Genomic DNA, 15122 nt, shown 5'->3' on the forward strand with positions numbered 1-15122 from the left:
GATTGTTCTTTGAAGTTCTTATGCTCTCCATGTTCTTGTTGAACTGATTCAACATCAACTTAGCTAGGTCAAATGACATTATTCTTGACCACTTTGAATGTGAGATCCACTACTTCACAGGATACACTATTGAATTTTCTTGAGCTATATATCCTATGTGCAATGACATGTATACCAAATTTCAATTCTATATCCATAACATGATCTTCATTCCCCTTCCATCCCACTTGGTAAGAGTTTTCTTTTCTAGCTCGACCCAACTTAGGGTTTTACTCATTTTAGCTTTGATTAGCATTGGGAGACCTATGATCCTATGAATCATTTTCTTTGTTATCATGATAGGTTTCTCCAACCAAAACTACCCATTATGTACATGGCTGAGTTTGAATCTTATCCACTTAATCTAAAAGTCTCATGACATGTGAGGAATGTGAGTCAGACACTTAGCTTCAAGGTGTTGATACTCTAGTTTTAATATGCCATTCATACATAGCTTCTCCAAGGTTTCATCCATTTCCAAGGTTCCAATATCTTGAAGAGCACATAAAAAATGCCAACGAATGTCATTAATCAATAGTGCCTTGGATGGAATTTGAGATTATGCTCCTCTTGGATCTAGGGTTTTTGTGATAGCCAGACTCAGCTTAAAGTTTGGTGCCTTCCATTCTATGCTTTGAACTACCATCTTTGACCCTTCTTAATCTTACTATTGGTGGATGCCATTTTGTTGGTAGGGTTTGAAAAGACACAAAAATATTCAACATTAATTTACATGGATCACTCGAATGCTCAGAAATTGTTCTGCAAAAATAGCTCTTTAAAATTCATTGTGTCAAATGAATTCAATTTTTCCTTTGATTGTCACAAATGCCTAGTACAATCACTTGCTCAAATGATAGACTATCTTCCACTAGGCTTGCATTAAATTCTTGATAGATTAATCCACAAATTATTGCCCACATAATAATCTTAGTAACTCCCAAACTTGCTCGGTAGGGTCTTGCAACCCAACCTCGCTCGGTAATGACTACCATTTTCTTTAATACTTGGTGATCCCTTTGCATCTCTAATGTTTATATTGATCTTTCCATTCTTCTAACTAGAACTAATGTAAGATGTCTACTTTAGAATCCTAGTTCTAGTTCTCCTTGTGAGAGATCAAGTAGAAATACTTGAATCACCTAATTCTTGGGTGACAATTGCTTTGTTGGTTGGACTGGTATTCTCAGAAGATTTTGGAATCCATTGCTATCTCATCTGCTTTTTGATGTTATCATATTTTACCTTCTTTTCATCTTCAATTCTTTCAGTATTTGTACAATTCTTGGCAAGATGACCAAGTTCTGTACAAATGAAACATCTTCTAGTGCTATCTCCTGTCCTCATGTGATGCTTTACACAATTCAGTCCAACATGTCCAAATTCCCATAGTAATGAAATTTGCACCAAGCGTTGTAGTCCCAACCAAATATAGCTTTTGCAATATGTTTTTCTAGGTTCAATATCTTAGTTTTGCATTTAGAAGATTTGCACCCATGCTTCTTGCATTTGTGATATTTTCCTTCAAATTTAGGTTTCTCTTTGTATTCATTAGCTCTATGACCATGCTGATTACTATTGTATCATTTTCCATTGAATTTTGGTTTCCCATTGCCCCAAAATTTGTTTGATGTATGACGTAACTTACCATAGTTATTGCAAGTAGGTTTTTGATTCTTTTGAGCTCCTTGCTTGGATGATTCACCTTCTTTTGTATATCTAATCCCTTCTTTTCCCTTTTGTCTATAATGGCTCTACTCATTCAATTGATTCATGTCTACTTGAGATTTCATTATTCTCTCATTGGTTTTCTTTTTAATATTTAGATTCTTCTACAATCTTTCATTCTTTGATCTTAGATTCATGATTTCTTCATTAGCATTGGTGAGCTGATCAATGAAGTTTTCCTGCTGAAGGGATAGGTGTTAAATTTTATTGTTCTTTCCTTCTATCTCTTCTTTTATCTTTTTTTTATCTTCCATGACTTCACACAATCTTACTAACTAAATTTATTTCTCTCTTCTTAGCTTTCTTACTTCTTCTTGAAGGTTACCATTTTTCTCTAACAGTTCTCCAATTGCTTCAATGGGTTCATTTGGATTGTTTGTTGAATGGATGTCTTCAATTCTTTCTTCAATGTAGTGTTTTTCATTCATATGAATTTTAAGATTTTTTCTTCTTTTCAAGGATTGAGAGGCTTTCTCTTTTTCTTTCTTGAGTTGCCCAATAGCCAATTCCAATTCTAGTTTTTTATTGTCAATAGCCTTGTCAAGTCTAAATACCTCCATTGCCTTTGATCTTTTCTCAAGCTATTAAAATTTTCACTGAGAACCATAAAGATCTAATACCAATTATTGGAAATATATATGATAGTTTAAGTTACTAAGAGGGGAGGGGTGAATTAGTAACCAATGAAATTTAATCTTTTATGTGTATTCAAATCTAATTGCATGCATGAAAAACTAAAAGCATTAAAACATTCATAACACTTTTGACACACAATATGGTGACCTAGAAACCTTCTAAATAGAAATTAAAATGGCGGCGGGGATGATACCCACAAGCTTTAGTACTATAGTATAAAGTTAGCTTCTTAAGGCTTAAAATGATCACTTTTGATGATTTTCCCTGTTAGGTGCAATAAGGACTGCTAGGTCCACCTTGCAAAAGAATTTATAAACATACAATGAAGTATGCACTCAGTAAAGAGATTTACAAAAGACTATCAAGTCTACCTTGTGAAAGGATTTAAGTGATCCACCTATTAGGATGAAACAATGGATGATCTCTGATCTGCAACTTGGTCTGCCAAATGAGATTCCTTTGAGTGTAATGATCAGCTTGTATGATAGATAAATCTTTACTGCTCCATATACTACTTGTAGCCTTTGTACTTCACACTTTTCCTCTTCTTTACTTGTTACATTATTTTCATACTTCTTTTGGAAGTGATACAATACATTACATATGTACCAATCCAAATTAAAATTCAACAAAGTTAGTTATAATACAAGTTTTCGCAAAATACACAAAGTCAGCCCAACTGCAGGAACTCAAGTTTTCAAGACTAGCTTGGTGAGGTTCTGATACTCAGTATCCACTATTAATGCTTAAAATTGTCATGCACTCGATAAATGTAGAAGTTTGGACCATATTGATCACTTCCAAGTAGTCTAGAACTCAGTCTACATTGGTGACTTGGTGAATATTATGAATCTCAACATATAAACTAAATCACTTGATTCACACTACATAGCTTGATCAATACTATAACTGCAAGCTTGGTATAAATTGAATCACTTGATTATCACTAAGTGGCTTGGTCAACACTAGATTCACATCAATGCAAGTACAAACTCTATATGCACTAAACAACTTGGTTTGCACTGAGAAACTTAGTAAACACTAAGAAGCGTAGTTTATATTATTGTTCATCAACTTGGTAGAAACTTCTCATTGAAAACTAAATACTATTCCTTGACCTTAGTAGAAATTGAAGAATTTAGTAAAGCCTAATTTTCTTAGTTACTACTATTAACTATACAATAACCTTGATATATACTTACTATCTAAATAAGTGTGTGTCACTAATAACAAACTTGACTGTAGTGTCAACAAGACCTAATAGTCTTTGTAAGCCATTAACAAGGTAGACCTTTCATAGGGTAGATCATGTTTCATGATCAAACATTGTAGCCTTCATTAGATACAATTTATTACTATAGTAGTGAAGATTTGTGGGTTTCATCCCCACCCTAGTTTTACCTTCTTGTTGGAGGGTTTATGGGTAATCATATCTTGTGTCATATATGTGTGAGTGCTTACTTGTTTACACAATTTAGATGTATATGATTTACATAGTATTTTAGTTTACTTATTGAATATGTGAGATGGATGTGTGGTGAATAATTTTTATGGGTTGATTTTTAATGCACTGATTCAACACCCCCCCCAGCCCCCAGCCAAAGTTTACCTTTTCTATTGTAACTCAAACAATTGGTATTAGAGCCTTGTTCTTTGAAAGTGAAGCCTAAAATCTTTGAGGAAAGATCTTGGAAATGGAAGTCTAAAAGTTGGGAAAAGTTATTAAGAACCATGAAATTGAAATACAACTCATTCTACATTAGTTGAATAAAGCAAGAGAAGATCTAAAGAAATCATTGAGAAGAAGGAAAGAAATTTATATTAAGGAAAATGACACACAATACCAAGAGATGGACACTACTAAGCTATTTGCAAATATAAACTCAAATGAATTTGATGAAATAGTTGCATATCTAATGGAAAAGAATAGAATCCTAGCTAAAGAAATAAAAAATCTTAAGATTGAGAAAGAATCACAAGCCATATTACTATATGAGGTGTCTAAATAAAAAAAGAAAACTATGGAAGAAAAAGTCACAATTGAAGATGACAAAAGAGTTTTGACCAACAGACTAGAGGAGAAATCATTAGAAGTAAACAAGATTTTTCACATGCAATTAGAAACAATGAATCAAGTCATGATTTCTAATCATGAAATAAATAGTAAAGATATTTAGATAAAAATGTTGAAGTTGTAGAATTAATAGTTGAGCAATGTTATGAAAAGAGAAAAATAGTTTGTTGAAAGTTTCAATAAACCAAATGAAGTTATGAAGTACTTTGAACAATTGATGAGATCTCCTAGATCTAACAATGATACATTTGGACTAGGATACATAAGTACTAAAGAACGAGAATCATCAAAAAGTTTTGAAGAAAGAAATGACAAAGGTAAGAACTCAAAACCTACTTATCATAATTGTGGTAAGAAAGGACATACTGCTAATGTATGTAGGCGCAAGACTACAAATCAGAATGGTAAGCAGAAGAGCATGGGTCACTACCATAAGTGCAAAAAATAAGGTCATTAAGAATATGAATGTAGAACCAAGACCATGCACACTCAAAGATTTAAAGGATATTGTTATAACTATTATAAGTATGGACATAGAGATTTTGAGTACAGATCCAAACCCAGGTAGTCATCAAATAAGAAAACAAAGTAAAGGACAATGACAACTTTTATAATTGGGCTTATAATACAAGATATAGTTGTCACTATTGTCAAGAGTATGGAAATGTTCCCAAGAACTATATAAGAACACACTTTAGAAGTGACTATAAAAGGTGGTTGAGTCAAACCACATGTTTTAGTTGTTTAAAGATTGGTCACATCAACTGATATTTTCCAACAAGGTCAAAGGAAGATAATTATGATTTCAACAAAGGAAAAGGCAAGGAAGATATTGAAAATGTTAGAGATGAGATGAACAAGACATTGAGGAGAAAGGAGGATTGCAATACATCAAGTGTAGATGGGATCACTTCACCTAATAGGTCAAGTGATCACACCTCATCAAACTAAGAAATCAAGAGGTATGTGGGACTTATATTTAAAATTTATACCATATATCAGTTCCAAGGATTTAGTTCTAAAAAGATTACATATGCATGAATAAATATACAAAGTGTTATTATAAAACGTGGAAAAATCTTTAAAGTTTTTAAATCTTTTTCATGTTACTACTGAGCATGAAAAGTCTCTTCTGGTTGTTGAGTGAAATGTTAGTGGATTCCAAGCTAATTAAATTTTTTTAGTTGAGGCCAAGCTTGTAATGTTTTTCAAGTGAATGGAAAGACATGTGGATGTCGAGTGAACCGGAAATCAATTGATGTTGAGGTTACAGCTGTGTAAGCACTTAGCATTGATTATGGTGTTTTAAGGGATATTTTTTTGATTTATGCTCATTTAAAATCATTTTAATTTGAGAAAGAAGATGAAGAGAGAAAGGTGATCTAGAAAAATTTATTTGAGCATTTTTAGGAGATTTGAATGATTGTTGGACACCATTTATCAGAATTTGTAAGGTATTTATTGTGTGCCAAGCTATGTAGTTTGAAATTTTAAAAGCCCTAGATATATGTAATGGCATATAGTTTTTCTAAAGTGAAAGGTGTAGAGGGAAAAGATGTTTTAAATGTTCAATTAATTTTCAATAAGATCAAACAACCTATTTTCAAGGCTATTCTAGATATAACATATAAGCATAATGCCTCTAGTGGATTGTCTATGATACCACTACGAGTCTTGATGATTCAAGATGTCAGAAATTGTTACAATTGTAAGATTGGAAACATAGGTAACATGGAAATTAGAGAAGCATATGGAAGACTATGTGAAAATGTAGTATTTAAAATACAATATTTTCGAGAAGACAGGGTTAACTTGTGCCCTAGACTTTCCAAATGTCTTAAAAAATGAGTGGATTAAGATTGTCTTAAGTAGAATTCATGATAGCTCAATATGGTTGGAGAATGGGTTAGTTAAAATTACAAAGAAAATTGTTCATAGGTTAATAGTGTATCCAACCCTAGATCAGCTAAAGAATATGAGAAGTGAGTCAAAAGAAGTCCTTGAAAAGAATATAGGGGCTATATGGAACAAGAGGAGAATGCCAATTGACACAATCACAAATCCCTTGATAGCTTTTGTAGCACATAAGTTTTATCAGTCAAGTAGATTAAATAATGTGCCTTTACTTGTAGTGGATGGGCTAAAAAATTGTGAAGAAATATCATACTTATGATCTTGCCAAGTTGTAGTTGAATAATTGATTGAAAACTTGGGAGCAATAAGGAAAACAAAGAGTACTCAGTGTAAATTTGGATATGTATTTTCTTCTATTTGTAGAAAAAATTTCCTACATTTGGTAAGGTTTCATGGAAGACAAATAGATCAATTGTAGTATAGATAGGAGAATTCATTGAACAATTAGGTGATAATTGAGTCAGTAATGACTAGTTATTTTGAAGTTTTCAAACAATATATGCAAAAGAGATTGAGGATACTAGTCTCACTTGTGGAGAAACATTATGATGATATTTTCTTCATAGTTGATATTGATCATACATATATTCAAGAAAAAATTCCTAAAGTGACATGGCTAAGGCCATTAGGTTATGAGATAAATTTGATGATGCCTCTACATCAATCACAACATTACTTGCAGAAGTAGTGGACAAAGAAGCCAAAGCATTTGGAAATTATGAATTGGCTAAATTAAAGATCACCATAGATGAAGAAAAAATTGGTAAAGAAACTAAAAAAAAAAATTGGTGAAGGAGTTGAGGAAGAGGTAGAAGAGGAAGATGATGAAGAAGAAGAGGACACATAGATTCAAGCACAATTGGCTCTTACACAAGGTTAGGGAGAGGTCAAAAAGAAGAGGAAATAGAAACTATAGAAGGTGCCAAGGAAGTACTTATTCCTATTGAAAAGAAGAAAAAGAGAGGCAAAAACAAAAGTAGTGACAAAACTAAAGAAGGTTGCAAAACCTAGTTAGACCAAACCAACAATACCTAGCACAAGGGCTAGTACATGAGTCAATCAAAGAAGGCTAAAGAGGTAGCCAAGCCTAAAGAGGAGGAAGGTGGAGCATATAAAAGACCAAGAAGAAAGTATGTTGCTCAAGATAAATCTAATAAAGATAAAATTGAATTTGATGATAACAACCAATTCCAATTGGTGAGTCATAGTCCCTCCTCAGACCTAGATAATTTGTGTGACAACACTAGAAACAATGTTGATTTGTCAGGTTTCTCTCGCATTGAATTTTCTTGATGCAATGAAAGGTAGGGTTATCCCAAAAGGAGATGTCCTAGCCCCCAGAAATAACCACATAGTGGAAACACAACAACAAGAAATAATAATGCAAGATCTAATACCAAATTACAATAATATATTCATAAAATATAACTGATTACATGCAATGTGTCAAGATTTAAGGCCTTCCCAGTTACAACCAAATGTAAAGCAAATAATATTTCTACAAAATCCCTCAAGATCCAATTCAAACACTAGATAGTCTAGATACACACTCTAATAGAAACCCCCAAGGAAGATCTCAACTTGTGCTTGCAAGCCCACCAAGCTGTAGCTACTAGCTCTTCTCCAAATTCACTCTTCTAGCTCCTCCACTTCTCTATGATGGATGAATAATTCCTAAAGACTTCCCCAAAAACCCTAATTGTAACAATCTAACCCAAAAGTCAGACCATAACACATAAATTAAATGCCACATGTCGGCCTGCAACAAAAATTAAATGCCCAAAATAAATGTCTAAGTAAAATTACAATATTTCCTAGCTCTAATGGAATTAGAACTCATGCTTTGGACCATAGTTATTAATATAGGCTCTCTTCAATCCCTAAAATTTTCATCCTCTATCTCATTGTGGAAAATTAGTTATAAAGCCTACAATAGGCACCAAATTCCTAAGCAAGGCCGAGCTCCTCCCAAACCATGCCTAGCAGCCAAAGACCATGTTGAGTAACCAATGATCATGTTGAGTCCCAAGACCATGTCAAGCAACCATAGAACATGCCAAGAAACTAAAGATCATGATAATTTATTAGACCATGCTGAGGAACCAAAGACCATGCCGAGTTCCCAAACCATGTCAAGCAACCAATGGCCATGCTGAGTCCCCAAACTATGTTGAGCTCCCAGTGAATGCCGAACACTAGTATCTACCAAACTCCACAACACTTAACCAAAATATTTCCAAACATGTAATATTGAAAGGAAACCCAAGATTCTCCTACATCATTTCTAACCTTGGAAAGATTGAGAAGAATCAAGTAGAGGAGGCAACATATGCCATGATGGCTACTTTCAAGAAAGCTCCTCTAGAAATTGCCAACTCCATACCTAACAGTTTATACGATAAATTTGAGTAGAAATGGTGCTATTGTTTAGACACAGAGAAGAAAATTAGGGAGACAACCCACACTCAAGTTATGCCAAAACTTAGTAAGAAAAAAATATCAAAATCCATTAAGAAATATGTTGTGAGATTTGTACCTAAGTGTAGGGCATTTAGCATATTACAAAATAACATAGAGGATGTTGTCCATAAGTCCAAAAAAATATGGAAGATTACATATGGACTAGCCATAGCCAAAGATACTAACTAAGAACCTATTAAGGTAGGAGATGATGAAGAAGATGATAAAGATCAAGGCATAGTTGAGGGAGGCACTAATATGAACATTTTTAATAAGGAAACAACTAGAATAGATTGCACAAGATACACAAATGTCAAGTGCCAACCCTCCATAGGTAATAAGTGCAAGTACTAAAATTGTCATAGTAAAGGATGTTTCTATAATGTCCCCACTTTAGCAATTGTCTAGCTATGTGATTGTTAGCCTTTTATTTTATTTATTCCACATTGCTTGTGAAAAGTGGTTGACCCTATGAAGTAGGAATAAAAGGAGAGCTTATGGCTATTGTTAGGCTGGTTGAATATGAGAAAAAATTAGATGTGTGAGTTATGGATCAATTCTTGGCATTAGAGGATGTCTATCATCTATTCTAACATTCTAGACATCATTCCATTGGGGTTTGGCATGTAGAATTCATTTCTATTAGCTTCATTAATAGGCAGCTCAGGGACATTTCTAGCTATAGGTGGATTGGGTGTTTTCTTATACCATTCTCATTCCTTGTCTGATACTTATGCCATTGTGGAGGAATGTTTTTATGAGGGTCTTGGACTAGTTGAAGGAAATTTTTACTATACCAACACTATAGTGTGACACTATTCATATTAGTGTAGTAGCAAGTTGGAAAATCATGACTGGAATAACATGTTATAATGTTGGAGTAATTAGTGAGCTAGAAAGTTTGCTATGCATTTGATTTTATTAGCTTGAAAACTAATATTATTTCAATAGTAGTTGAATCTTCAGTTTTGCGTAAATTTCTTCTTGTTCATGTTATGTGGTTTCAAATCTATGCAAAGACATTAAAATCACTATCAACAGTTGGTTCAATTTTTTGGGCATTTCTAGGGTGCTCATTATAGTGGTATCATAGTTATAAGTCCTACCATCGTATGGAGGTCTTATAGGGAATTTGGAATAGCCAGATAAAGGGAAAAGTGTTTGACAAAATGTTAAAAAACTAAAATTAGAAATTAAAAAGGCTAAGCATTTATGTTTGAGCATGTGATAGAGGCTTTATAATTTCTATAAAACTAGAGCAAGACAAAGTAGGAGTTCATATTTGCAGAGAAAACAATCTAGTTGATGATGCAACTTATGGCTAGATAGATTGACATCAATATTAATCTAGGTGATGCCAACAATGGAAACAATAAAAATGGGGGAAACAATAATAATAGGGGTAATGATAATAATGGAGGTCGAGGCAACAAAAATGGTCCTGAGTGTAATGCCCACCCGTAGTTTTCTTTTATGTTTTGATTGCCAAATTCTTTTAGGCCAATTTTGTGTATTGATTAGTTTTAGAGATATTGGATTTATAGTATTATGATATTATTTCACAACTTGGATTAGTTGTGTATCAGTGATGATTACTTTTTTGAGTATATTTCACATATTTTTAATGACTGTGGTTACTAGTGTATTTATGATGCTTTAATGATTCATAGTTAACAAATGAGATTTATTTCATAGCAATGTGAGATGATATTTTTAATGATGACTATTTCATATTTGTAATGATGCATTGTTATAACTGAACATTTGATGTTTGACTCATGATTTATTATGGTACTTACCCCATACTTGCATGTGTATGGTGCGCCTGTCTATTTATCTTCTATCTGATGTGTTTGATGTGGTTAAAGGAGGGAGTCATAGTCACCTGCTAGTTGGGATCTACATGATGTACCACTCCCTACCATTGCCTATTTAGTTTAGATGTATTTATATACATGTACATGCTCATCTTTTATGCAAGATGCAGGTACAGGGCATCAACTTCACTAAATTGCCAAGATGAGTGTGCCCAATTACAAATACTCAAATGATGAGAATGGGGGGACAATGATCAGGTCCAATCCCAACCATAGCCTAAATTACTTGTTGTGCAAAGACTCGTAATAGACTGTCTACCCTTTTTAAAACCTATGAGTCTTTTGTGTGTATGTGGTTTGATTCTTGTTTTGGTTGATTTTCCTTATGCATTTCTTGAGGTTTGACTTGGTGATTTTTTTGATGAACTAGTTATTTATTATTCTGGGATTGACAGTTGATATTGATTTATCAAATGTTATTTAATTTAAAAGTAAAAAAAAAAGAATGTTAAAATAGGATAATCTTGCATTTTTGGAATTAAATGGATTTTTAGTTAAATTAAAATATTTAATTTAAAAGTCCTAATTTTAGAGAACTATGTTAAAAAGATTTGAAAATTAAATATTATATATATTAAGCTTTGATTTTGGTATAGCATTATTATTTAATTAATAAAGGTTTAAAATTAGTGACATTTAAATAATGCACTTAAGTTATCTTTATTAATTAAATAATAAATAAATATCATTTTATGAAATTACTTTAAATAATAAAGTTGAGTAATAAATAAATTATAATAAAAGAATATTCTAGTAAAAGAAAAATGATTTAAGTGTGCACGAAAGGAATAATAAATTAATATTTTAATTAAAAAAATTAATTATGCATACAAAAAATAGTTAAATAAAGTAATTATAATTTTAGAGCTGTGGAGACAAAAACCCTAAAAAGGTAATTAGAGCTCTATATTAGAGGGTTTTTGGGTCATTATTGCACACACAGGTTTTGGAGAGCAACTCGGGGGGTTGGAAAAGAAGGGAATTTTCATAGCTTGAAAGATTTTGCTTGTAGTAGGAATTTTCATCTAGCTATTACAATTTAGCATTAGTATGAGGTAGGGTTTTAAAATTCCAAGAATGTATTTTCAGTTGGAAAAGATCTATTTGCTCCATGTTTGATTGGGTGCTTGAATCATGTTTATCTTTCTAGTTATTATTTTCTAGATCTGTCACTAATACATTTGGCATCGATTTGCGATGGCTAAGTGTTGCAATTGCGACGACAATGTGTCGCCACTATGATAGTAGTAGACGTCATTATTTTTTAGTCACAAATTACGACGTCTATCCTTCGACGTCGCAATTTCGACGCCTATCCGTCGCAATTTCACCATTCAAACTTGGCACGGCTCCCATCGCAATGCAAGCAGCTCCCGTCGCAATTTCGACGTCTTCCCCACACATTGCGAAGAGGTGGCATCAGCATCTACCTATGGATTCACTGAGGTAAGATCCTTTCCAATTCTTGCGTGGGCGTCGTACTTGCGACGACCATCAAAAATTGCGATGGGGACGCGACGGTGCTAGCGGTGCGGTAGCGCTGGTGTCACGTCGCCGACCATCGCAATGTTTCCATATGTGTCACAATTGCGACATAGAGTCAGGAATTTTGACGTCATCACTATGCATGCAACGCACATTTCGTCGCAATACGTGGGCGAACGTCATAATTGTGACGGCCACAGTTAGCAATATGGTAGGGCTGTTGTGGTGGCAACGCCAAATTTTGTTGCTGCCACAGCGGCCCCACCACAAGCATGATGCATCATGGGGCATATGAATTCATATGCCCCCTAGGTGACAAAAAACATGCATTCTTTCCAAATGACAACAATCTCTTTTAGTGTTGCAAGTGTAAACGAGATATCCCAACAGGTAGAAAATTTGTCAAATGTCAATTTCATTTCAGAAAATCTAGAAAAGAACACAAGTTCTAGCCAGTCATGCAGTAAATATAGATCATGGTGCATCATGCTTGTGGCGAGGCCGCTCACGTTGCCGCCACAGCGGCCCTGCCGCAAGCATGATGTATCATGATCTGCTGATGATCTGGATTTACTGCATGACTGGCCAGAACTTGTGTTCTTTTCTAGACTTCCTGAAATGAAATTGACATTTGACAAATTTTCTACCTGTTGGGATATCTTGTTTACACTTGCAACACTAAAAGAGATTGTTGTCGTTTGGAAAGAATGCATGTTTTCTATCACCTAGGGGGCATATGAATCTTGTAAGTGGTTTTCCTTTGGATGTCCAATGTTCAATGACACCCTCTTCTTTAGTTTAGATCCATTATACTAAGATTCAGATCCACCTGCTATTTGAATGCTAGTTTTCTTATCTCATATATAGAATAGCATGTAAGCTTTCTCGGAAAGCACACTTTTCTCACTGACTGAATAGACCTAGAGAACAAAATGTCATAAGAATAACTTCAATCAATCTAAGCAACTTTAGTATAATTAGTGTTACCATATAAAGAAAAGGTTCTACATAAAATTGTAGTTCTTTTGTGTATCCTAGTATACACAAATTATAATGAGCTTGCTCCACAAAATCAAACATGTCTTCACAACTGTAGCAAATGTATACCCGATTATCATCTAAAGCATGCCAGATGCCTATGGATGAATGAATAAAGCAGAAATAATGACCAGAATGTGTGCTCCAGCCATCATGAACAAGAACACCATAAAGAGTGTTCTTAAAATTGCCCTCCTGTGATTGATCAATAGACAGAGAAACTAGAATATCATTCAAATGTGCAATATTTATTAAAAAACCAGTAGATATTACAAAAACTATATTATTAGATTCCACTGATAATGTGATCCACTGGCAAATAATATTGTAAGGGCTACTTACATGTGAACTGCTAACAAATGGTTTGAGATCCAACGTACAACCAAAGTCTACTTTTTTGTCAATTTTTCCTCTAGATCCAACTACACTGAAGCGCTTGAGATGAATTGTAAGAACATGTGGTGCTTTATCAATTTTGAGTTGTTCTAGAGCCTTCACTTTTACTTTGTATCATTCACATTGATCTCTTTTCACACCCCCATCTAACTGCTCCACTGCCGTGTAATGGGGTAATGCTTTCAACAAGGAATCTGCTCGAATGATCTCTAGGCTCAAATCTAAGAAAGGATCAAATTTATTTGAGCAATAAGAAAATTGTGTGCACTTCACCTATAAGCCAAATTAAAGGAATTGTTAATGAATAAAATACACTTCTAAGACTATAACCTAGAGTTCCCAGCATAAAAATAATTTTGAAAGGCTTAAGTGACTCAAAAAAGTAGAAATAATGACCAGAATGTGTGCTCCCACCATCATGAACAAGAACACCATAATCAATCATTTTCTAACATCTTTTTACCCATTGTGTACCCATTGCACATCAATGTAGTATTGCTTGTTTTTTATTCATGTTATGCATGGCAAAAGGATACAGTAAGGGTCACATCAAAGTTTTCATTGGTAAGGAGAAAGCCAACAAATTGACCACCATATTACATGGGCCTAAGGAAAGCTTTATGCTTGACCAAAGGCAAGGCACCTGTAGCTAAAAGTCAGGATGATCAAACTAGAGTGAACAATGACTTTACAGAAAATACTTTGAAAACTTGTTAAGAAAATCTATCAACCTACAATAAGATTGTATTAAAACTAGAATTATACAAATCCATATTATTAAAATTTAAAATACCTGTCAGTATTAGGTGTTCAAAAAAGCACACGCCGGACACCTCTTGGAATGTTCAGGGCCTCCATAACCTTTGCTACAATAAGAAAGAAATCCAAATAATATTAAATCTTTTCTGAAACTCCAATTCACAAGGATGTATAGTTATGTTCTAATAATCAAATACTAACAGTAAAAAACACAAAGCTGAAATGGATATGTCGCTAGTTTTTCTCCATTCATTCATAAACAAGCTTGATACTAAAATGTAAGTGTTTTCTCTTTAAATTATATCATGCTGATCACAAATACTAATCATAGATTAGTTATCCAAAAGGGTGCAATAATGACAGAGGAGCCAAATACTAAAATATGCAATGAAGAGTTGCAATTCTTCAAATGATATTAAAAAGGCATCAATAACCAGCCCAAGTACATTATTCAGATAGAAGATTACTTTATATTCTATACAGACATAAGTGGTAGTAATCCACTAGACATCATAAAGCCAAATCCCATGAGTACAATGATTAAGATCAGGAATAGTGACATATATATCACATAAGTAACAAGAGTTACATCAGAAATTGCAATAGTACAGATCACCCATCATTGGGTCATCACCATTACAAAGATATTATATCAGACAGAGATCAAATAAATATCCAACGTCTTTACAAACCAAATAGAATCAATCATATCACAT

The 15122-nt window shown here is 33.5% G+C and overlaps 1 long non-coding RNA gene across 1 annotated transcript; it reads right to left on the bottom strand.

Moving 5' to 3' along the window:
* Positions 1-13598: 13598 nt before the first annotated feature.
* Positions 13599-14570, bottom strand: LOC149557297 (uncharacterized). Its single transcript, XR_016352390.1, has 3 exons — positions 14441-14570; positions 14240-14290; positions 13599-13868 (listed from the first exon to the last, which is right to left on the bottom strand). It is a non-coding gene; the product is annotated as an uncharacterized LOC149557297 (long non-coding RNA).
* Positions 14571-15122: the final 552 nt, after the last annotated feature.

Source organism: Cupressus sempervirens, chromosome 5 (genome assembly GCF_028749045.1).
Source record: "Cupressus sempervirens isolate cs-2001-9-10 chromosome 5, ASM2874904v1, whole genome shotgun sequence".
In the NCBI taxonomy this organism is placed as follows: Eukaryota; Viridiplantae; Streptophyta; class Pinopsida; order Cupressales; family Cupressaceae; genus Cupressus; species Cupressus sempervirens.